Consider the following 24,485-nt stretch of genomic DNA (forward strand, 5'->3'; position numbering starts at 1 on the left):
AAGAGGATACAAGCTATTCAGCACTGGTAAACCACTAGTGAGTTATATTCTAAGGAACTTCTTCAGTTTCCCCTCCAGGTTCTGCAGTTGGTATTTGTTGCTCATCTGGTCAGGATACAATAGACAAGACTTTGTGGGTTCTGTTCAAGTAGCTTTATTATATACAAACGCATCAGGACTGAGGCTTAATAACTTCAACTTAGATAAACTTGTACACAAACTAGCTATTACAGTCATACATGCTCACTCTCTTGCTTCACTCACAAAATGTCACTGAACCTAACACGTGCTGACTATTTATATGCACGTTCAGTCTTTGTAATGCTTCTTAAAGATACAGGACACATATTCCATTCTACATCCTTCCTCTTTGAGAAATAAATCATGCAATGTGGATGCCATTAATCGACATACAATCAATATAAATAATTCTCTGTCACGCAATTATACATAACTAAATATATATACACAATTATGTCCAGGTGGCTATGTATTTCACACTAGGTCTGGAAATACAACCAAATCATGTGACATAGAAATTGGAATCAGGTCTAGCAACTGTAACTGTCTCTGCTGAATGCTCAACTTTTGGGACATCAGGAACATCATTAGGACTGGAAGTAGAGGTTAAGACACGTTCTGCAACAGGAACACTGTCTGCATTGCTCTGAGATCTAGAGGCTGTATCACAGGAACAATGCTGTGATATCAGTTCTGATACAAGAAGAATATGTCTACAATTTCTCCTGAACTCCACACCTCCGGATACTTTGAAGTAAGATCTCAGCTTGGTACATCTACCTGTTACTTGACCAATCCAGTCAAAACCTTTATTCGTTTGTACCTTCACTGTCTCTCCTTCTTTCAATGGACAAGAAATCTGCCCAATTTATCACAGCTAGACTTCTGGAAAGAAAGCTTTCTGTATAGTTGAGATCTAAATGTCCTGTTGTTCTTAGCTTTAGGTCTCAAAAAACTGGAACTATAGGCAATGTTGTTCTCGTTTACCTAGATAGAAGTCTCTGAGTAGACGAGCCAAGTATATTGTCACATGGTATGTTTCTGAGATTAAGTAAATTCAAAAAGACATCAGTATTGTCATGTTTTGACCTATCAAGTAATTGCTTTGCACTCTGCACTACATGTTCAGCTAGTCCATTTAACTGTGGATATTCTGGACTACACAGCTAATCCATCTGACTGTGGATATCCTGGACTACATGTAATATGTACAAAGTCTCATTATTTTGCACATTTCTGAAACAACTGACTAGTAAATTGAGTGCCATTATCAGAAATAACTTTGTGTGGACTACCATGGACTGAAAAATGATGTTTCAACTTATTAATAGCAATAGATGTTAGGTTAGATAGTAAATCAGTCTCAAACCAGTTTGAATAGGAGTCTACCAATACCAAGTAATGCTGATTGTTCCACTCAAATATATCAGTGTCTACTGTTGACCAAGGTAGTTCAGGAACTTGACTTAGCTGAAGTGGTTCTCTTTGCAAATGCGATTTAGTACTATTGCATACTGAACAAGAAGAAAGTACTTTATCAATGTCTTATGCTAGAGAAGGCCAAAATACTGGTCCTCTTGCCCTTCTTTTGGTAGATTCGGAACCTGGGTGACCACAATGCAAAAGCTGGATATATTCATGTTATAAGGAGCAACAGTTTTAGGACCTTTGAAAATAATGCCATCTTCCATCAACATTTCATCTCTGTAAAGAAATAAGTTTGCACTTCAAGTGGTAGACTAGATTGCTTTGATGGCCATCCAACATTAATGTTGTGATTGAGCTTTTGCAAAACTGGATCAGTCTTTTTATGATCTCTCAGCTCAACAAGTCTTGTGGTAAAAAAAATACGTACTTCCAAGACATCAAAGTCGAAATTCTCTGCATGAAGCTGTTCTGTGGTACTTCTGGGTGATCTGGATAAGGTATCCACCAGATAAAGAAGTTTGCCTTTTGTATAGACCATTTTGTAGTTGTACTTTTGCAATTTGAGCATCATTCTTTGTCATTTCATTGGAACAGTATGCATATGCTTCTTTAAAATAGTTACTAAAGGTTGGTGATCAGTGTCAGTCTGAATAGCTCGACCATAATTATAATCATGAAACTTGGAACTTGAAAATACTATCACCAAAAGTCATTTCTTGATTTGCGCATATTGCATTTCAGTTTGTGTAAGAGTTCTGGATGCATAGGCTGCTGATCTGCCCTCTTCAAGAATGACTGTGCCATGACCAAACTTCAAAGCATCACAAGAAAGAGCTACTGGTTTATTGACATCATAGTATCTTAATGTAAGTGGGGTGGCAATTTTCTGCTTGAGGTCTTCAAATGCTTTCTGGTGCTATTCCAACCAAGACCATGTAACATTTTTGCATATTAGCTCTCTCAAAGGTGCTGTCAACTCACTGAAGTCTGGTATAAACTTGCCTAAATAATTGACCATACTAAAACAACATTGTAGAGTTTGAACATTATCTGGTGCTGACCTCTAGAATGGCTTCTTGCTTGGACAGGCCTGGTTGCAAGCCAGTGCTGGTAAATTCCTACATATGTAACCTTTAGTAGTTTGAATTTGCACTTCAGAGGATTGAGCTTTAAGTTCACTTCACATGCTATGTCTAGAACTATCTTAAGGTTTCTGTCATGCTCTGCTTCACCATTGCCTCCAACCAATAAATCATCTACTATTATGGCAAAAGGATAACCTGAAAAAGGTGTTTCATTGCATGCTGAAAGACTTCACTTGCAGAATTTATTCCAAATGGCATTCTGAGAAATCTATAGCTGCTAAATGGGGCACTGAAAGTAGTCAGTAATGAGGATTTGCAGTCAAGCATCACTTGCCAAAATGAACTTCTTGCATCCAAGGCAGAAAAAATAGTGGCATTGTGTATGAGAGCTGCAACTTCTTTGACTGTAAGCATGAGATGATGTGGTCTTTTTAATGCTTTGTTCAAATCTCTTGCGTCAATACAGAAATTTATCCCAGTACTTGTAACTTTGCACAATAGCACAACAAGCCTACGAATAACTTAACTTTGTGAAATAAGTCTCTTGGACACTGTAATACTCTTGAAATTACTGTACTGTAAGAAATCACCTCCAATGTAAGAAACATTTCAAAACAACTGCACTGTGAGAATCAACTGAGCATAAGAAGCTCAGAGTAAGAAACATTTTGAAGTAATTGCACTTTGCGAATAAACAGTGCACAGCACACTGAAACTTTTCCAAAATGACAGTACTTTGCTAAATAACTCTTTACAGTACAAGAAACACTCTGTAAAGGTGGCACTTTGCAAATAGATACACCCAGCACAAGAAACTTTTCAAAATGGCTATATTTGACTGCACTTTACGGAATAGTTTCACCTTGCACACAAATAAACTCTCTGGAATAAATGCACAGTAATAAACACACACTGTAAGCATTTTTACATACTTCGAGATACTTTGAATAACTCTAGTTATGCTCTGACTGCAATACGAAGTAGTAGTTATGCCAAACATAGCACTTTAGCAAAACATGCAGTCTTGCTTTAGTTATGCTTATTGTGCCCTTTTTGCCCTTAGTATATTTGTTTCGCTCATTTAATCTCTTTATATGCCCAATCTACTTTTCTTGTGCCAGTTTTACTCAAAACATGCCCGGTTTGCTTCAAACATGCACATTTACTCTAAGAATATTTGTTTTGCAATTCTGAGTTAATTTCTAAGCTCTTATGTGCTTTTCTGACAATAATTTTATCAAATATCTTAATCTGAAACATTCCATGTCTCTCACTTGTTTAATAATGTGGTTTATGCCCTCATAATGCTCTGTTTTATCATTTTTATAGAATAAACTGTGCAAGTTTTTATTACCTTTGTTTTTTTCTGGCTCTTCTTTGTGCTTGTTTCTCTTAGTTTACCTTCACTGTTATATCTGCACCTTGTAGCTCTGAATAACAGTCTCTAGAATCCTGGTTCTGATACCACGTTGCTCGTCTAGTCAGGATACAATAGATGAGACTTTGTGGGCTCTGTTCATGCAGCTTTATTATGTATAGACACATCAAAATTGAGGTTTAATAACTTCATCTTAGATAAACTTATAAACAAGCTAGCTATTACACTCGTACATGCTCACTCTCTAGCTGCACCCACAAATTGGCACGGAACCTAGCACGTGCTGACTATATGCAAGTTCAGTCTTTGGAATGCTTCTTAAAGATAGAGTACGCATATTCCATTCTACAGCATTGGAAAAGAACATTATTCTTTTCGATGTTAAATGTTTTCTTCAGATATGGGACAAAGCAATGCAGGTGAATTTTGCTCCCATTCATGCAAACCTTTACATGGGTTCTTTGATCAACAATATATCTATAATGATTTGTAACAATGTTTATTTACCACACTTAACTATGTATAGTAGATTCCTGGATGAGTGTTGGCCTTTGTAGGAAGATGACCTCCAGATTTTTTATCTAAATAACAATACTTTGGGGCTCATGTTTCACTGCTAAGCCTAATCTGTTTGCCATCTTTTTCTCAATATCTCAATTATAAAACTATTGGATAGTACTTTAAAAAACAGTTTGTACTGCAAAATATTTTCCAGAAATGCAACATTGCTTGCTACATGTTGTCATCCTGCCCAATTTAATTAAAAATATCCTTTCATCTCAGTGTTTTAGATTAAGATGTATCTGTAGTGACTAAAGTAACTGGGAGATAAAAGCTTGTGAGCTTAGGAACATTTTTGGGAAAGGGATACAATATATATATATATATATATATATATATATATATATATATATATATATATGTTTTCAGAAAATGATGCAAGTTTCTGAAGAAAAAGATATCTTGACTTGATAGTTTAAAATATGGAAGCTAGGTCTTCAGCCATGTTACCAACCAGGTTTGTTACAACTTATGGAACTAGCAGTCTGTTACAACTTATGGAAGTACCAGTTACAAAGTGATTAGCATTGTTAATATATATTGATCAGTTTTAAAAGCTAACAATTTTTGTCTCTATTGTTTCTGACCAATGTCCTTTGCATATAGGCTCATAGGTGTGTACTAGGCTAATGGTCCTAGAGCCTTTACAAGCCAAGCACATAGAAGTGCCCTGGCATTGTGCTGCCTGACATTAGTTCCCAGTGACTCTATCAAGTAGAGCCACTGGAGTGATCCCAGGGGTGAACTTTCTACTTCCCATCCACTCATCAAGATTTCTCTTGAAGAGGGCCAGTGAGGTGGTCTGCTTGACATGTATGGGAAGCCTATTCCAGAGCATGGGCAGTCTCTGGGTTATGAACCTGTCCCTCCAGCATGTTCTGTTGATTGTGGTAATGAGGTTGAGGACTCCATAGCGTGTGGTGTGGAGGGATTGGGATTTCTTTAGATGTAGCATTTCTAACAGAGCTGGGTCAGACATGGCTTTGTAAGTCAAGCAGAGATCACCTCTTAGTAGATGATATGAGAAAGAATAGGTGGAGTTGTTTGAGTCTGTCCATGTTGGACATGCGTTTATGGCCTAGGATCCTCTATGTGAGGTACTTTTTTGGCCTCTCTAGCTGTTGCAGGCATCTAGTGATGTACATGCCAAATGGGGCATTATACTCTATGACTGGTCTAATGGGGGAAGTGTAGAGAGAAATAATGACCTCTTTCTTCCTGGATGCAAACCCTTGGAAATGAGATGTGCCACATAGAAGGACTTTCTGACCACAGTGGCAATGTGGCGGTTGAAGGAGGGGTTGCTGTCAAACTGTGTCCACAGATCTCTTATAACGTCTTCGGTGTTCATTGGGCTCCCATTGATGTGGTAATTAGTGGGAAATGACTTTTTCCCAAAAGGGATGACAATGCATTTTTTGGCATTAAGCTTAAGGCCATGGTTTCAACACCAGTCATTGGTCTCAGTGAGGCCTTTCTGTAGGATGTCTGCATCGCTTGCAGAGTTAATAATGGCTCCCAGCTTGCAGTCATCTGTGAACTTGGTCATCCAGAGTCCCTCCGTGTTGGCCTAGACTTCTGCAAAGTATATGCCAAACATGAGAGGACCCAGGACCGATCCATGTGGTACTCCACTCGTAACTGGTTGGCACTCTGACTTGGAGTCCACTGCTTTCCCACTGTGTGTTCTATCTGTGAGCCAGTTTCCAACCCACCTAATAATATAGGGGTCGATGCCTAGTTTGGTGAGTTTATCAATAATTCCTGAGTGAGGAATGGTATCAAAGGCCTTTGCCAGATCAAGGTAGGCTGTATGAACTGTCTTACCTTCATCTGGCCTTCGCCAGATCAAGGTAGGCTGTATGAACTGCCTTAACTTCATCCACAGCTCTGGTGACTGACTCAAAGACGTCAACCAGGTTGAGCAGGCATGCTCTACATTTCACAAAACCAAATTGTGTGGGATCTAGAGTTTGGAGAGTACCTATATCCTTGTTAATTAGGTCCATGATGATGCATTCCATAGCCTTACATTTCAGACTCATCAGGCTAATAGGGTGATAATTTCCAGGGTCTGTAGTCACTCCTCCTCTATGGAGAGGGATGACTGTAGCAATGCACCATTTGGTAGGGACAAAGCCTGAGGTGAGGCTGTGAGTGAACAGGGCACACAGATGTGGTGCCAGTTCACTTTGAAATTCATGTAGAACACAGCCAGGGATATTGTCTGGTCCCATGGAAGCTGTATTCTTGGCCTTGGACAATGCAGCTTTAACCAGTGCTGCAGTAATGCTGCATGCCTGGCATTCTTCCAGTATTGAGATTGGTCCTTTGGGGGGGAGAGGGAGTAAAGTTGGCACTGAATTTGTCAGCCAGTATGTTGGCAATATCTGTTGGCTCAGTATAGGAGGTACCATTGTGCAGTAACTCCGAGCAAACCAGGGTATTGCCGTGGAAATTCTTGATATAACTATAGAAGGCTTTGTGGTTGTTTTTAGTGTTTGCTGCAATTCTGACTTCATAGCTGGCTTTGGAGGTTTTGATGAGGAATCTCAACCTTTTGTTGAGGCCGATAAGGGAATTTTTCCAGCCTTGAGATTTCAACTTTTTCTGCAGCAGTTTCTTCCTTCTGTTGTAGAGTTTATTAATGGAAAGGGGACCATCTGATTGGCTTCCTTTTTTGGAGGAGACTGTCTTGGTTCTGTTGGGTATGGCTAGTTCCATGCATTTATGTAAGTGTTCGTACAGTGCATTGGTGTATGATTTGGCAGTCATGCATCTATTTTAGATTGGTATGGGGCCATGAAATTAGCTAGCTCTGTTTCTAGGAGTCCAAAGTCAGCTTTGGAGAAGTTTTTCATGGTGGATACCTTTGCAGTGGGTGTGGGTGAGATGTGGGGGTAAGAATGAGCTGGTCCAGGGCTTTTGAACTGATGAATTCCAGGAAGCATTGGGCCAGTGCATTGGTGCATGAGTAGTTTTCCCAGTTGATGGAGGGGTAGTTGAAGTAACCTAGTATAAGAGTGTTGGGTTGGATTTTAATAGTTTCCAGGGTGCTTAGGAATGTGGAGTTAAAGTCCTGGGAGATGGTTTGGGACCTATAGCAGGCTACAACCTGAATCACCGTCTTACCTAATGTTTGTTGTACCTGGAGTATCTCAGATGCATTATGCTGGGCTACTAGTCTGGAGGTGTGCATATTCTTTATGAATATGGAGACACCACTGCCTTTGGAGCTTTGGTCCATGTTCTGGGACAGAAAGGTGTGGAATGAGTTATAGCCTGGTAGCTCAGGGGTGCTTTCTTCTGCTTTAAACCAGGTGTCCATTACGGCACAAATGTCGATGTTCCCTATTTTGAGGAGTGCTTCAAGTGAGTGTATCTTGGGACTTAGACTTCTAGCATTGAGCAGCATGACTCTCAGATTGCATTTATTTATAGCTGTTACTGTGGTTATTTGGTCTTTGGAACACTGCCTAAAAAAGGCACTATAGGGGTGGCAAGAGATTTAGCCAGTACCTGGAAACCCAGGGGTGACAGATGCAGGACATCTCTGGTAAATTATTGAGGTCTGTCAATCATGTCATCCCAAGCAGACAGATACTGGATCTCCTTAGAATGACACCAGAAACTTAGCCAATTGTTGAAGTCAATCATTTTCTGTTTGTACTGCTATATCATTTTGGGTGATGGTAGGATGCTGCTCAGGGCTAGGGTCATACCTGCCTGAGCCACATAATCTGAGAGCTCCACCATGTCTCTTTCCATGTAGTCCAGGAAGGTGCATCTCAGGTCATTCACACCCACATAGCTAATGACAGAGTCATACCTTGTACTTGTTCTGGAGTGACCTGAGTGTGTGTGTTATGTGTTGGATTATGGCACCTGATAGACAGCTGACTGTTACCTTCTCCTTATTCACTATTGAGTCACCTATGATTATTGTATTGAGCAAGTTGTTTTGCTTTAGAGGCTTAGGTTGAAGGACACACTGTAGGTGAGCTATGTGTCTTGTGGTTTGTGCTGTGTTGTGGTGGTCAAGTGCATTTCTGCCTTGGAGGCCTCTGCTGTTTGGATAGATTTCTATTTAGACCCTTCATGAAGGTAGGTGTGGGGTTGGTGTTTTTATGTGAGGGCTGTGATGCTGGGTGTTCTGCAGGACTATGTGTTCCATGTGGTGTGGTGCAGGTATTGACCTTCTCCCATTGACCAGCTATTTTGGTCTTGGCTGGAGAGTGCATGCCTTTCAATTTGGAGATATCAGTGCATCTCTCACAAGTCTGAGTGTTGGTAGGTAAGAGCAGAGGGTTGTCTGTATACATGAGGCAGTTGCTGCACTTCTTCAGAATGCCCAAGTTCACCAGGTTAATAGGAGAAAGCACAGGAAACTGACCTTTAGACATGCCAGGAGGGATGGTCATCATTACTAAATACTGGAACTGTTTCCTTATAGGACATCTAGTGCTGATAGCACTTATGTGTGCTACAATAATTGTTACAAAAAGCCTGATGAAGTGCTAGGTGAATAAGCTAATTAAAGTGCAAAAGAGAAGAGATCTAACAAGATCTAAGGGAACAATTGAAGAGCAGACTTTCTGGCACCAGTAATATACTTTAAATGCAGTGCAAGCTAGCACACTTGAGTGTGTGTAGCAATATTAAGCAAATACAGTTAAAATAAATGCAATTAAATGAAAAAAAAATGCCTTAAATCAAATGCAAAAAATAAATAAGAATGGAGGCACTTAAAGTCTCTCTTTTTCCTTTCTGTTGCTCTTGTAGTCTGCAGGATGCCAAAACAGGATATGTGGAGCATAAACAAGAGCAAACCCACACAAACACAGGCTTTTAAATCAGAAAGTTGAAAGGGATAGAAATACTGCCCAAACAGCCAATAAACTTCTATTTCAGAGCCAGAAACCACTCCTCTTGTGGTAGATAGGCTACCTAGTGCTTACCACTCTCACTAATAAGCTGGAAGGCTTCCTTCTAACACAGAAAGGTCTGGGGAACTCAAAAACTTACAAAACAGTCCTGTATACAGCAAATCTGTATCTGGACTACTCAAGTAACAGGAAAGGTGGAAAACAAGCTTAGAACTTTTTTTGCAGACAAAATCAGATAATGTGTAGCTGGAATACCTCAAAAAGGGTTTACAACTGTGCACCTAAAGCTCTGGATGCTGTGGACCTGTATTTAGACTATGCTACTCAACTTTAAGGTTAAGAACTCAGTAAGAAAAAACTCACAATGAAACACAGATTAATCACTTATAGTGAAAAGAATAGCACTTGCAGTATGAAAAAATACAATTAAACAGCAGTTAAATGCAGTTAAACAGTAATGAACTGCAGTAGATAGGAATGAAATATAGTTAATCAGTATATTGCTTTGAAACAATAGCTCACAAATAACAACAATAACAGACATCACTAACAAAACAGCGATTCAGTAGAATACTGTCATCAATTTAGTGAGGCTACCAACAAGCAGTAATAAATATGGCAAATGGCAAAATGAAATAGAAAGAGGTACAGTTTTTTTTGAAAGTGGAGAGAGAGAAGATAATGAGATAATTCAAGGTTCAGAAGCTAAAGGGGTGGGCCTTTACTAAGTTCTCATTATAAACAGTAGAATGAGTTGATGTAATGTGACTGGAGGAGTGTCCAGTATCAACTTTATACCAGAGGTGGGCAACTCAAAGCCACCAATATTTAAGATCACCACAGCAACTGGGCATGTGGGTGGGGGAAAAAACAATTGTACAAATAACAGAAATATGTAGTAAGACAGAAGTGCAGAAGATAATTTTCCAGGCCAGTCTCTCTGCAGCTTTGAACAGCTTTAGCGAATACGTATTTCTGGTTTAAAACACTTGCTATTAATATCAGAGAAACATAAACCAGCTCAACTATCCAGTCAAAAATAACAGTTTTGCAAGAATGCTTTTAGCTAGATTAAACCAGACCAATTTACTTCCTGCCACAAAGAAAAACAGCTAGGCCTCTCTAGACAAAATATTTCACTACAAGCTGAAAGTGTCACAAACAATAACAGATATTCAGCTCTATCAGGCAACAAAAAGGATACTAAAAACGATTGCACCAATTCCAAAAATAGTTGTACAGATTACAGAGATATGTAGTAAAACAGAAGTGGAGAAGACAACTGAAAATAAACAGTTATATTTTGTTATACCACAGTAGGGCAAAAGGCAAAAGACCAGCCTTTCTGCAAATTTGAACAGCTTGAGCAAGCAAGTATTTCTGGTTTAAAACACTTGCTATTAAAGGCAGAGAAACATAAACCAGCCCAATTATCCAATCAAAAATAACAGTTTTGCAGGAATGCTTTTAGCTATATTAAACCAGACCAATTTACTTCCTGCCACAAATAAAAACAGCCAGGCCTCTCTAGACAAAAGATTTCACTACAAGCTGAAAGGGTCACAAACAGTAACAGATATGCAGCTCTGTCAGATAACAAAAAGGAGACTAAAAACATTTGCACCAATTGCAAAAACAGTTGTACAGATTACAAAGGTATGTAGTAAAACAGAAGTGCATAAGATAATTGAAAATAAACACATATTTTTACAATATCACAGCAGGGTAAAAGGCAGAAGGCCAGTCTCTCTGCAGCTTTGAACAGCATGAGCAAATAGAAAAGGTAAGGACCATTATAAGTCTAAATGCACTCAAAGTTATTTAGCAACCAAACCAAAGGGTCATTTCCATTCTGACAATTTTGTTACTGGTTTACATATACAAAGGGGGAAATGAATAAAGCCTACACAGCCTTATTTGCTATGTAGGCATAGTGGCACTGTGTGTACATGGAAGTAAGCAGATGTGTGATCTAGTAAATGGAGCTGAGGGATGGTGCATCAGTTTGTGAACATGGAAGTGTCCGTGGAATGAAAATCACCCCATAAGCAGGTAAAATGCATGCAAAGGAGGCTGGTAGAGCAATCCAGTAAGCAGATAGGCAGTCGTGCAGACTCCATGTTGGAGTCTGTAATATACACAGAAAAATTCTGTGTACAGGATGCAAAAATGACACCAGGGGCTGTAAAAGTGTAATGAGAGTGGCAGAAATAGCATAGGAGACACAGATATGGGAAAAACTAATCACTGTATGTCCAAAATCATATGGAAAATAATATAAAATAATTTTTCTTTAATACCCTAGGTATGATTGTGTGGCACGCCACAGTGAGCAAACATGCCATTATGGAAAAATATAAAAAGATTGTAAAAGCAAGAATTTGTGAGTATGTAACAGTAATGCATTATAGGACCTGGTGTGGATTATGTACAATGTTAGACTGTCATGGTTGCTAATGAGGCAGGGCCTGAAACTGTGTAGTTTCCAGCTACTGTGCACAAATCTGTATGAAAATAACCTGGGGTTACTGAATAGCATTAATGGGTATCTGTGTCCACAGATCCCATCCATGTGGACACAGAATCGTGCTGGTGTTCACAGAAGAAGAAGCTGACATCAAAAGGGGCTGTGTCCGCAAACTTTTAAGCTCATTGGAGCTCATCAGCACCTGTTTGCGCAGTGCGCCACTGAGCTGAGCAGGGGGTCGTGTACACTGACTGCTAAGTTGTGCTTACATCTGAAGCGCATGTTTTATCATGTTTGCATGGCATGGCACACTGCCATCATGAGGTTGACCTTTCACTGGAATGTGTCTACTGACTGCTAAGCTTTGTTTATCTTTGTGATGCAGGTTTGTGTGCCATGGCAGTGTTCAGCAAGGAAGGCTGTCACAAAAAAAAAAGTGGTAGAGAAAGCCAATGATATATGAATTACTGGTGAGCCCTGTTTCACTTAAGCTAGGGCCAGTAAACCCCTTTGCACTTGGCAGTTGGAATGCATCATAGGTAGCCAACCACACAGGTTACACCTACAGCAGAGCACTATAAGGGTTGCATACAGCCTACAATCTGATTTCCCCCTGTACTCTGCACAATTGGAGTACAGACTTGGGAGTTGTAACTGAGAGAATGCTAGGGGCTACTGCAGGTCTCCTACATATGTATGTGCTAGATGCTGAGATCAATGCAGCTGCTGCTGATGCTGACCATAGGCCTAGACTGAGAAGGAGAACAGTGTTCGGACCTATGGTGACTTATTAGTAGCTACATGAGCTGGAGATTTTAGAGCACTACAGGGTGGACAGGGACATACTACAGCAATTGACTGAGCTCTGCTGACCTCAACTCAGACCCAGAGCAAACAGAGGGAAACCCATCCCAGTGGAAATAAAGATATATGTAGCCCTTAGGATACTAGCTACAGGTACTTTCCAAAGACCAACTGGGGACATGATGGGGGTCTCACGGGCATTTGCTTACAGGGTACTCCACCAGTTCCTGGATGCCATGCTACCACATGCCAGTGAGCACATTTCTTTTTTCCACAACCCTGAGGAGAGGGATAGCAGTATGTGACTCTTCTACTGTGTAGCACATTATCCTGAGGTAGTGGGTGCCATAGACTGCACTCATGTAAACATCAAGGCACCACCCAGTGAAGAGGGTAGAATCTACTTCAACCACAGGGGATACCACTCAATCAACTGTCAGGTTGTGTGCAATGCCCAGGATATTATCATGAATATGTGTGCTGGCAGTCCTGGCAGTTATCATAACTCCCATATCTTGTATGCATCACAGCTGTACCAGATGTTTGCTAGGGGGGACATCCCACATGGCCATTTACTTGGGGATGATGGCTATGCCCTGGAATCATGGATGATGACACCCATCAGAAATGCACACACACCCACTGAAGAATGCCATAATGAGGCACATGCACAAACTAGGAACATCATACAGCATGTGTTTGGGCTGTTGAAGTCATGGTTTCTGTGCCTCAATATATCTGGTGGAGCCTTGCAGCACTCTCCAGCCACTTGTGCACAGATGTTCGCAGTATGTGCCATGCTACACAATTTGATCCTGTGGAAACAGCTGCAACAGGATCAGTAAAGGGAAGAGATACACAGCCCCCACCAGTGCCTATGTCACTATAGCTGCACTCACAGGGGGACTCAGAGAAGGAAACCCCTGAGGCTGTCCCTCTAGGCAGATGGTAGGCATGCCCAATGTGAGCTGGCCTTGTCCAAGAGACAACACATAGCCAAAGAGAAGCAAAATAGTGGGGTCACAGGACAATAGCATGACTTTCTATGCCAGCAGAGCATAGGCTGGTCATTCCCCCACCTCAAACACAGCAGTGTTCCCATACAACTGCTGTAGGAGTAAGTCTGCAATGATATACCAGAAGACCATACAATTCCTATATGTTGTTGATAGTGTGAGGAATAAAACATCTCTGTCTGGCAGCTGGTGTGGCTGACTGGGCCAGGGACAGTAGCATGGACGATGGTGCTGACGGTTTAAACCTGGCAACATCCAACATCTTTTGCATGTCAGGTATTCATATGGTGAAATTCCCACAGACTGTCATAAACCCTCAATCCATTTACTGCAAGAAAGCAGGACAAAGCCAGACTGAATTGGAGCACAAAGGGCCATACCTACAGACAGACATTATACATTCTCTGAGTAACTTAGCAAATGGCTAGTATAACAGCACAGGTCAGATTAGCTGCAGGATGTAAAGGCCACCACTTAAATTGTCAGTAGTTACAAAAAGTCAATAATACTGGAAAATCACCAATGTATGAGGAACACAGCAGACGTATGGGGCGAAATGCTGGACAGTCTGCAAAAACATGTATAGGGTGAGGTATTCAGACTGTCACCCTGTGTGTGGTGTTACATCATGTACCACAGTCACAATATAACTCTTAACCTCTTAGAGCAAGAAATCTGGCCAAAGCCATAAATAAAAGTGGCACCAAGACCCACAAATAGTGACAAGTTGTAAATATTTGCTCCTACAAATGTAGAATGTTGATAGAATAACAGGTCTTGCATTAGCGTGAATCTCCTGGTATGTATGGAGTCTGAAACTCAAATGTCTATCATTATTTATTAACTTCAGTCTTCACTGATTTGCCACAAATGTGCCAGAAAACCACAATTTTATGTGAAATGGACCACAAATATCAGGCAAACTTCTGGACAGTCTGGAAAGCACTGTATAGTTGTGAGGTATGAGTCACATATTAAAGTCAGCAAATGGGTGGGAAATGCCTTGGACAATATCAGGGAACTGAAGTACTGTGTTAACAGGTGCAGCAGCCAATGACCTGCAGCACACATAATCCCGGACTGGAGTACAAGTAGTTCTGGTCTGGAGTCACCTTGTAAGTACTGACAATCACACTGGGCATGCTCCTACACTTAACTAACTTCAGCCCAAGTCTGTTGCCTCTACCGCCCAAAGACCTGCTATGTGGAAGTATGTCTGTGCATACATAAAGCTATGTATACATATCTGTTTATCTCTATCCCCCTCATGCTTGATTAGTGTCACTATCAGTATCTGCACACACACACACACACACACACACACACACACATATATATATATATATATATATATATATATATATATCTAAGATAACAGGTGTATATATATATATATATATATATATATATATATATAGCTACCACATATATCTACATAACACATTTACATAACATTCCACACAACAAAATTTAAGGAGACATCTCTGTTGTACATATTTATATAGATATGAGTGGAGATGTACGAATGTCCCCACATACCCCAAAATGTTGGGGTTATCTGCACTTACACATCACAGCAGTTGTCCAATGGAACCAGACCAAGGTTGCAACAGTGCATAATCCACTCACCTACAGACCCCTGTGCCTGTGAAATGTCACCCTGTAGACAGACACAGGTGGTGTAAATTACAACAGGTGCAAACACATGCCTTGGACAGGGTATATTGTCCCTGGTCACATGTCTGCCTATCAAATTGCAAACAGCCATATATGGGCAGACTGGTAAGTGTACACGCATAGCAGGGTATTACCAGTTATCCCACCCCAGGACACTAGATACAATAACAGTGCCAAGCAGTATCACACTGCAGGCCACACATGCTGTCTAGCACAAGGCCACTTTGTGTACTCCACAAGTACTGTGCCTGCATCAACATCTATAACAGACATAACCTGTGGTGCTTGTGATAATTACTGTGAGATGTAGTGTGTAATAATAGATAGGTAGGAGTTCAAATCTCACATCATCCAACTCTTTGCATGTGTGTATCAATATAGCCCCTGACAGCAGTATGGACATGCCCACATGGGCTATCTAAGTACAATAATATGCATTGTATGGCCTTGTGACAGGCTGCATGTCTCTAAATTTGCACCTCCACAAGGCTTGATGATGTCATCCACCTTAAGAGCACTGGCTGACAATGTAATAACAGATGCACTCCATGGTCACGTGATAAGTGCTACAAGCTATAGTGTGTACTACTAGATAGAGAGGGGTTCTAATCTCAAATCATCCAACTTATGTGTATGTGCTGTGTGTGTAAATATATCCCCATTCAACAATTCAGACAAGGCTGTATGGGCTACCTTTGTGCAATGGTTATGCATTTTATGCCCAGTGACTAGCTGGTGGCCTCAACATTGGTCTCCTTTACAAGACCTGCTGATGTCATCCACCTTAAGCGTGCTGACTGACAGTGTAATATCAGATAAACTGTGTGGCACATGCGATAAGTGCTGCAAGCTGTAGTGTGTAACAGTAGATAAGTAGAGGTTCAAATCTCACATCATCCAACTCGTGTGTATATCTGTGGGTGTGTGCATATGTATCCCCTTGTGGTACTACAGACATGCCCATGTGTGTGTGTGTGTGTGTGTGTGTGTGTGTGTGTGTGTGTGTGTGTGTGTGTGTGTGTGTGTGTGTGTGTGTGTGTGTGTGTGTGTGTAAATATATCCCCTCGCAGCTCTACAGACAAGGCCATTCGGCCTATCTCTGTGCATTGGTTATGCATTTTATGGCCTTGTTACTAGCCACTGGCCCTAAATTGCCCTCATCTACATAAGCATAATTGATCTCTGCCACCAACTAGATTTGTAAAAACAGAATTCCCAGGTGACACTCATCAAAGGTAGCACACCTTGTCACATGAAAGCATGATGATACTGACTGTCTCCATTGTCCCTGACACACTGTTCTACACATATGCACCTTATGAGCCATGCAAGTATACTGGCATACCTTGCTGACATCATATTTCTGCTGTGCTGTTTTGCCATCCTATGCTGCTATATTGCTGTCATGCACCCATAGTTGAACCACTCAGACTTCTGGGACATAAACATACACAGGTCTATGACACACCTGTCAGTCTGTAAGACTAACCAGTGTACCATCAGGCAACAAAGATACACAAAGTTGGATGTGTACTCAAGATTTATGCCAGTATATAGTACTTGTCATGGCCCACAACAACTGCCATGGCATAACCCTACTGCACTACACAGACACTTGTAAAGTAATGTAGTCATTCTGTGAATCAGACACATTCTTAGGTCCCTGCATCGATGATAGGGATGGCAGGGATGTGGCACAGGTATCATCACATGCACAGGGTGTGGTGTGGGGGTGCCAGCAGCTTAGGCTTTGCCAAACAGTTGACAGCATGTGTGTGAGTCAGGAAGGGGTGCTGCTAAGATGGGTCACGGAGAGGTGCCATGTGTGTGTCTGTTGGTGACCTGCATGTGACAGTGGTGTTGGAGTGTATGTGTGTACATAGTCAAGCCCAGTGCTACCCTACATGTGTGTATGGTGGACAGCTGTGATCTGTACATGGTACAGTGGGCAGTTCACCATCTCAGGCCATGAACATGAAAACTGGCTCACCAGGAATAGCATGGGCACCACCATGCCCAAGGTTGGATGCGGTGCTAGTACCTGATGGTGACTGCTGTCTGCTGGGCCTGTGTCCCCCATGGGACTGCCCAGGAACACATGCCCATGGCCTGCCATGTCATGGTGTGGTCAGCACACTTCTCTCTGTAGCCCTGGAGGTACTGCCACTATGGGTGCATGAGTGTGCATGGCCACATGGACTCTTACCAGATGGTGTTGCTGGCCTATGTCCACATGTCTGACATCCAACTCCAACCAGATGTTATAGCACAGAAAACACGCACTCAAAGACAGACACTGTCTCAGCCCACAGTCTGTCCACTACATCAGTGAAATGTTCCAGGGCGTCACCCATGCAGTAGAGGCAGTCATGTATGTCAGACTGTGTTGCATCCATAACCATAAGCTCAGTCTAGTGTTGTGTTCTGAATGTGCCTCTGCCTCCATGACAGTCTAAAACATGAGGCGAGTGACCCATAAATTGACACCTGCAATAGGAGGTGGATGGGCAGCAGTCCTCCTTCAAGCACCCCATCAATCTGCCTGTGGAGGACCTCACCAGCTCTCTGGCTATGGCTAGTGCCTACACTCACTGACCCCATAGTTCTCACACTGCCCTGTACTATGTTGCCACCCTCTGACTATCCAATATCTGTGGCCTCTGGTGACTGGGTATGTATGGGCATACTGACTGTGTGCAGGGACAATGGGGGCAGAAGAGGGATGTCAACCTCTGGGACAGACTCAGCCCCCTGACACCCTCACCTGTGTCTCACTATGGCCACCACCATCATCACAGTCTGATAAGACAGACATCAGATTCTGAGTGGGACAGACTCCAACCCCCCTGTTCACCTGTGAGAAGCAAGACAAAAGCAGTACATTACCACCTGCACTATTATGTATGGTAATGCACACAGAATTATACAGATGAGGATCCACAACTGCATTACAGGTCCCCCTTCTTCTCATCTCTGATCCCATGTACAACATACAAACTGACAACAACATACACAGACAACTCAGGCCCTGTATAACATGCACATCACCTACATCCGGTTAACATTGCTAGTACAATACACCTGTGAGGTATGCAATATGACAGTGTATGTGATAGAAATATACATGAAACCCAGTACACCTATCTTGAGAATGATATGCCAGTTTTAGTATCACTGCCTTGGGTATATATCATCTTCCTTTTGTGTTTGAATGGGCATCTTGGAGTAATTGCCTCATGTATAGCAGGCTGCATAGTTGCTCAAAACTATAAGTGAAAACATGCTGATGTTTGTACAAATACACACCTCTCATTCCCTAAGCTATGCACTGCATTTAACTGCTCCGAAATGGAACATGAAACTATTCTACTCTGGCTAAGCACAACACTTGTGTATAAGGCAAAATGGCAGCCCTTAACTTTCATAGGGTATATATGATCTGTAAAACAATAGTATCACACTTACCAGGTACAGGACAATGGACTCCGACCACACCTGACAGACTTAGGAAAAGGTGAGGGATAGGTATTTTCAGCAACATCAAATGTTGCAGTGTTACAAGGTAATATATGCATATATCCACATGTTCCATAGCTAATGTGATACTGGCTATATTGCTGACATTTTGAGTATGTATGCACAACTGTGGGTAAAAGCCACCCCCCACACACAATGCAGATAGACCTGACATCCATGTACTGGTCTGTAGAGCCTCCCACAATGACTGATACAGTATTATACTGGTGAACACAGTAAGCTTACCTGGATGTCCCTCTGATGTGGATGCTGTGGCACCCACCTCCAGGATGTATGGCATGATGGATGCCTGGGAGCTGTTGGTTGATCCTAGGTTTGCCAGGAATTCCTCTGTGGCTAAGAGTGATTGTTGTGTTGCAGACCCTCCACTGGTGGCAGCACGATCCCTGGCAACAGCAGCTGCCCTTTGACATGCAGCATTGACCATATCCATAGCCTGGTGTCAGACCTGCTCATAGGTCCTGTCCTGTTGGCCAATCTGATTAACAGCTTTGACAAGGTTGGTCCCCAATGCTGCCTGCTGTTCATGATTGTGGTGACAGCTGGAAAGCAGGATGTGATGGTGGAGTCTGAGGGCATCCAGTATAGCATCATTCTCTGCAGATGAAAATGGTGGATGTCTTTGTCGATACATCGTTCCTGCAAGACAACAAGAGGGGAATATATTATAGGACCAGATATGTGGGTGTCCACTATGTACAGAACCTACACACCCATAATGTCCTGTACTATCCACTGCCCCCTCACACATTATACCACACAGTCTGGCAACACACTTCATGTGTGGTTATTACCAAGATAGTAGCAATACTAGGTAATGTCCCTGTGTGCTGTAACAGATTTTGTTGTACGTCTCTACACCCATCACTGCAGTGTACTGTGGTGTGTCCCCTATGGGCAACTCCCAACTAATATGTCATACGGTCACTGTCAGACAGATAGCAGTGTGCTATTACAACAACTATATGGGGACAGTCCAGCAATACCAGTGTGCCACAATGACAGAAAGCAATGCAAACCTACTGCAGTATATGTTTCCTGTAAGTATCATACCTCTCAACTATACAGATGTTTCCAGAATGTCAACATGTTTGCCCCATAGATGTGGTCCTTTTTGCACAAAGTTGCTGATGTCCGACAAATGGTTGTCCAATCATTGATGGTTGCTGTCAATAAATTAAAACAGAATCTAACTGTCACATATTAGACCCCTCAGAAAACACTTATGCTACAGTAATATCTGTTCTATTCACATTCTTACTTTGTATGGCAATATGTATACTCTGTTGCTGAGTTTGGGCCTTTGTCCCCCCATTAATTCTGGCTTTGTCCTGATTTCTTATTGTAGGAGGTTGAGAGGTATGTTAGGCATACCTCTCAGCCAGACAGAGACGAATGTCCACGAAACAGGGACTTAGCCAGAGTACATCAGGGACATTCAGGGACACTTTTACAATGTTAGTACTATTTATGTGTGACATTGACAGACTGAGTGGAGGTGAATTACAGTACATTATTTGATGTTACAGGAGTGTACACCCTTACTTAGTGTCACTATATCTTATGTGTAATCCACTAACTGTACTACAACAGCTGATCATTGTAGGAGGGATTGACAGGGAAAGAGCAGAGATGTGATTCATAGCAGGGATGGTTGAGAGGCATGACTGTAGGTGTTAGACAGCAGAGTATCACTGACATGTCAATATCATAGATCTAATACAAGCCTACCGTTTTAATCCCTATTCCCCATACCTCCATCCTCCCAACAGTTCCTGTTTATGGGGAAATCTGTTGCATACCTGGTAGAATGATGTATTCCTTTTTTGAAGTGTTCCTCTGCAAATGCTTTGCACATATGCTGTCTGTGTGGGTAAACCATATACAGACCTGTTCCCCATAAGCAGTTGTTTGCCTTTTGTAGATAATGTTTATTAACAGGTAACTGCCTTGGCACCAATCTGTGTGGCTCAGATTTGCTAATTGCATCCAAAACAGCTGAATTGCACTATCATTAGCCAATGACATGGCAACACAGTGCAATATATAAGACTTTGTTTATGCTTTGGCCCCTTTCTTAGTTTTTGAGATGAACATTACTGAGGTGTGGAGACTACAGCATCACAGAGGGTAAGTACAAATACTGTCCACTGTAGAGCTATATGAAGTATGTCCACAGTTTTTCCTCATATGTTTGGTCAGTGTCGCATGACAGTGTGGTCATATAGCTGTTCACTGGATAACATTGTGGGTTGAGGTCAGTAAGGGGAGAGAGACATGTGAGTGTCACACTGTATACCTATCAGGATATGCATGCTAATGCAGTAGCTGCTATTTTATCAACTGACTATCTTTGTAGGGGCAAAATGTGAAACATGTTCCTATTTCTGGGCCTTTGCCCCCCTTATGTATGGTTGTGTCCAGATCCCTTGTTATAGGCTTTGGGATGTATGGTTGGTCTGTAGCAGCTACCTTAATATACAGCTTTGTATGCTCCAGACTGCATCTGCAGCCTAGGACACATAGGGGGGAGTGTAAACATTCTAGAGACCAGCAAGCTGTATGTGCAACTGTGGCAGCAGCGTCAGCCCTGTCATTACAGCAGAGCCAGGGTAAGGGTACCCATTACAGTCCAATCAAGTCATGTGCTTAAGGTATATCTGTTATGCAACAATGCCAATAGGAGAGTAGTAGATGACATATAGTTATGCTATACAAATTTGTGCAGTGTGTCCCTACCTATTACATGACTCGGTCTTTACAACCATGTAATTGAAGTACAACACACTGGATTTGATCCCAGGACTGTGTGTGGCAAAATGCACTGTATGCAAGGTATTTAACAGACTGAGCTATATTTGCAGACATACAGGCTGTGACATACATTGTCTGTATCCATCAGTATGTGTATGGCTTTCAAAGTCAGTTGTTCTGCAGCAGGGTGCCAACTGAACATATGTACTGTGCCACTGATGCTTTACCAGGTGTGTTTACACATGTTGCAGTTAAAAGGGAACATTTATTTGCTATCCCAGGCCTCACACACTGCCATTATTATTTATTTGGCTGTCTACTGGTGTATTTTTGCATCATGGTCTTAGGTGCATCCCCATTTTCCCCATTAGGTTTAATTTCAGTCTGTCAGTGGCAATCGGTATGTTTTGCTGGAAACACCTGTATTAATTAAGATCTGTGTGGTGTAGTGGGTTTGGGCTGTAGATGATAGGGGCCAAGGTTCAAAACATGGCAGGAGTTATTATTTTGAATATGTGCCTAACACTGTGAGAAACACATAAGATCATTAAGGCACATTAAAGCTCATTTAGGCAGATTTACACTGTGTGGCGCGATGCACCTCATCTCTGCACTTCACTTAGCTCAGTGCAAACTCATGCTAAAAAATTAAAAAGAAAAGAAAAGAAAAAGAGAGTGATAGAATAGTGGTGAAATGGGGGCAAGCAGGGGGAAAAACATACTGAAAGACAGGTAGGGATGTGCAGGCCAGGTGTAGGAAAGAACCATAGCTTTCTATTTCTTGTACAACAACAGTTGTGCATTTTGACAGATTTTGTGGATGAATTTGGACTCTCAAACCCCAGAGGGTGAGGACAACATAAATGTGTTGTCAAGCCAGTTGGACCAAATTAGTTCAAAATGGAGAGCTATGTATGGGGTGATATTTTTGTTTTGTGGGACAGGTGCCCATTTTTTTTAATAAGGGAGAGTGGAATTTTGGGGAAGGGATATAGATATGTGTGGGAAGGTAAGCTGGGTAGGAGAGGATGCAACTGCAAATAGACAAGACAGCAGACAGAGGTGGTGTATAACACATGAGGGGGGTAAACACTTTAGATGGGGAGGGTGCTGTGGAATCTGAGATGCATGTGCCTCCAGATGGCAGCAGCATGACTGAGGTCCCCATCTATGGGCAGTTGACACTGCTCCTTCACTACTCAAAGGTGGCTGTGCCAGAGAACAGGACTTGCATGAGTGCCCAAATGAAGGTCAAAAACCAAACTCCTTAGATAAGCACAAGCACTTTATTTCCTTAACGCTGCAACACAAAAGAATACATTTTCGACATAGAATCCAAGTCTTCATCAGAGATGAACAAATCACAGTAGACCTTACATCATTTTATACCATTCAACCTGTGCAAGTAAATACTCTCGGCAGTGATGTCAACAAACTCCGAACAGGCTGCCAAAATCCTGAAATCAGCGGTACAAGCCGAACTTGTCAGGATATGTCACAGTAGAACGGGTAGTACCCGGGTAAACCAACCATGTAATGAAAGTTAAGTATGGGTGTGTACCTATGTGCGTGAGGTATAGCATGTGGAAAGCAAACATGGCAGGGTAGTCCACACAACCATACAGGTACCTGACACATGTAGGGTATTCAATGTGTTACTCTGGCCGTGTCATGGGCCAACAACCAAAGCAGTGATGTATGGGGTGTGAGGAATATCTGTGTGTGGGGGGATGGGTAATGGTACAATCCTCCAAGGCGATACTGTGTCGTATGCAGAATAGGTGAACCGGAGGTGTATGAGGGAGCAGCGGGTGAAGCTGAAAGAAACAGAAACACATGTATAAACAGCTGCAATACAAGCAGACAGGTCATACTGTAGAACACAATCCCACAAACATATGAATATTGAAAAGTGCGATACAAATCGATAGACATGTCACCGGCACATATCCACAGATTGGTCCTGATGGAACTGGTCATAACAAATGCAACACACCTGGATGCATAATGGACTACCCAGCATCCCATCCACATCACACAACCCGCTCCCGTACCTGAACGTCCACCAAATCCAGCCATACTTGGCCTACTGGTTTGGTGCAGCCACAGCTACACATAGTGACCACTACGCATATGTAGTAGGTAGTGTCACCCTAGGCAGTTGCAGGATTGCACACTATGTATCCCTTGCATGTAAAACCCCAAGCACATTTTCATATCGCCAAAAAGATGTTCATTATTTCGCTTGTTGTGGATCGGTCTAATTTTTGGATATCCCTCATGGGATACGTAAGCTGTGTAAACATTATAATGGAAGACACGAAGTCCAGTCCAGTAGATATCTGGACACAAGTTGGAATGTGCATTCGAGGTGCATGACACTGTCCAGCCCTAAGTGGTCATGCATAACCTACCACCCAGGATCAAACACCTGCCCGTGATGCACGTGTCCCGACACGAATAAGCGGGAGAATATATTGCACACATTCGCATAGTGGCACATGGTATAAGAGTGATGAAGGCACTGACGTAAACAGGATACCCCTGATCCACTGTATGAGGGACAATTAATGTGTGTGTAGGTTTGACCTGACCAACAATGGTACAATGCCAAATGTCTTGTGACCGTAGGGAATAACTATGCACCATACTGCATGTAACAGTTGCCTAAAGCGGTCACGTCAGGATAGAATAAACGTAAGTCGTACAAGAAATAGGCAAACAACAAAAGTGCCAAAGGTATAAGGCTTACAGCTAGGAAACAAATGACTGTTCTAAACCTGCAGTGACCGTGGCTATGTGTTGGCCCAAATAATCTGGTGTCTGCAGTAGGGTTGTCATCTGTCCCGCTTTGCGAGGCATAGTCCATTG

The sequence above is a fragment of the Protopterus annectens genome, chromosome 5.part0, assembly GCF_019279795.1.
Source record: "Protopterus annectens isolate FY-2018-M chromosome 5.part0, PAN1.0, whole genome shotgun sequence".
NCBI classification, from domain to species: domain Eukaryota; kingdom Metazoa; phylum Chordata; order Ceratodontiformes; family Protopteridae; genus Protopterus; species Protopterus annectens.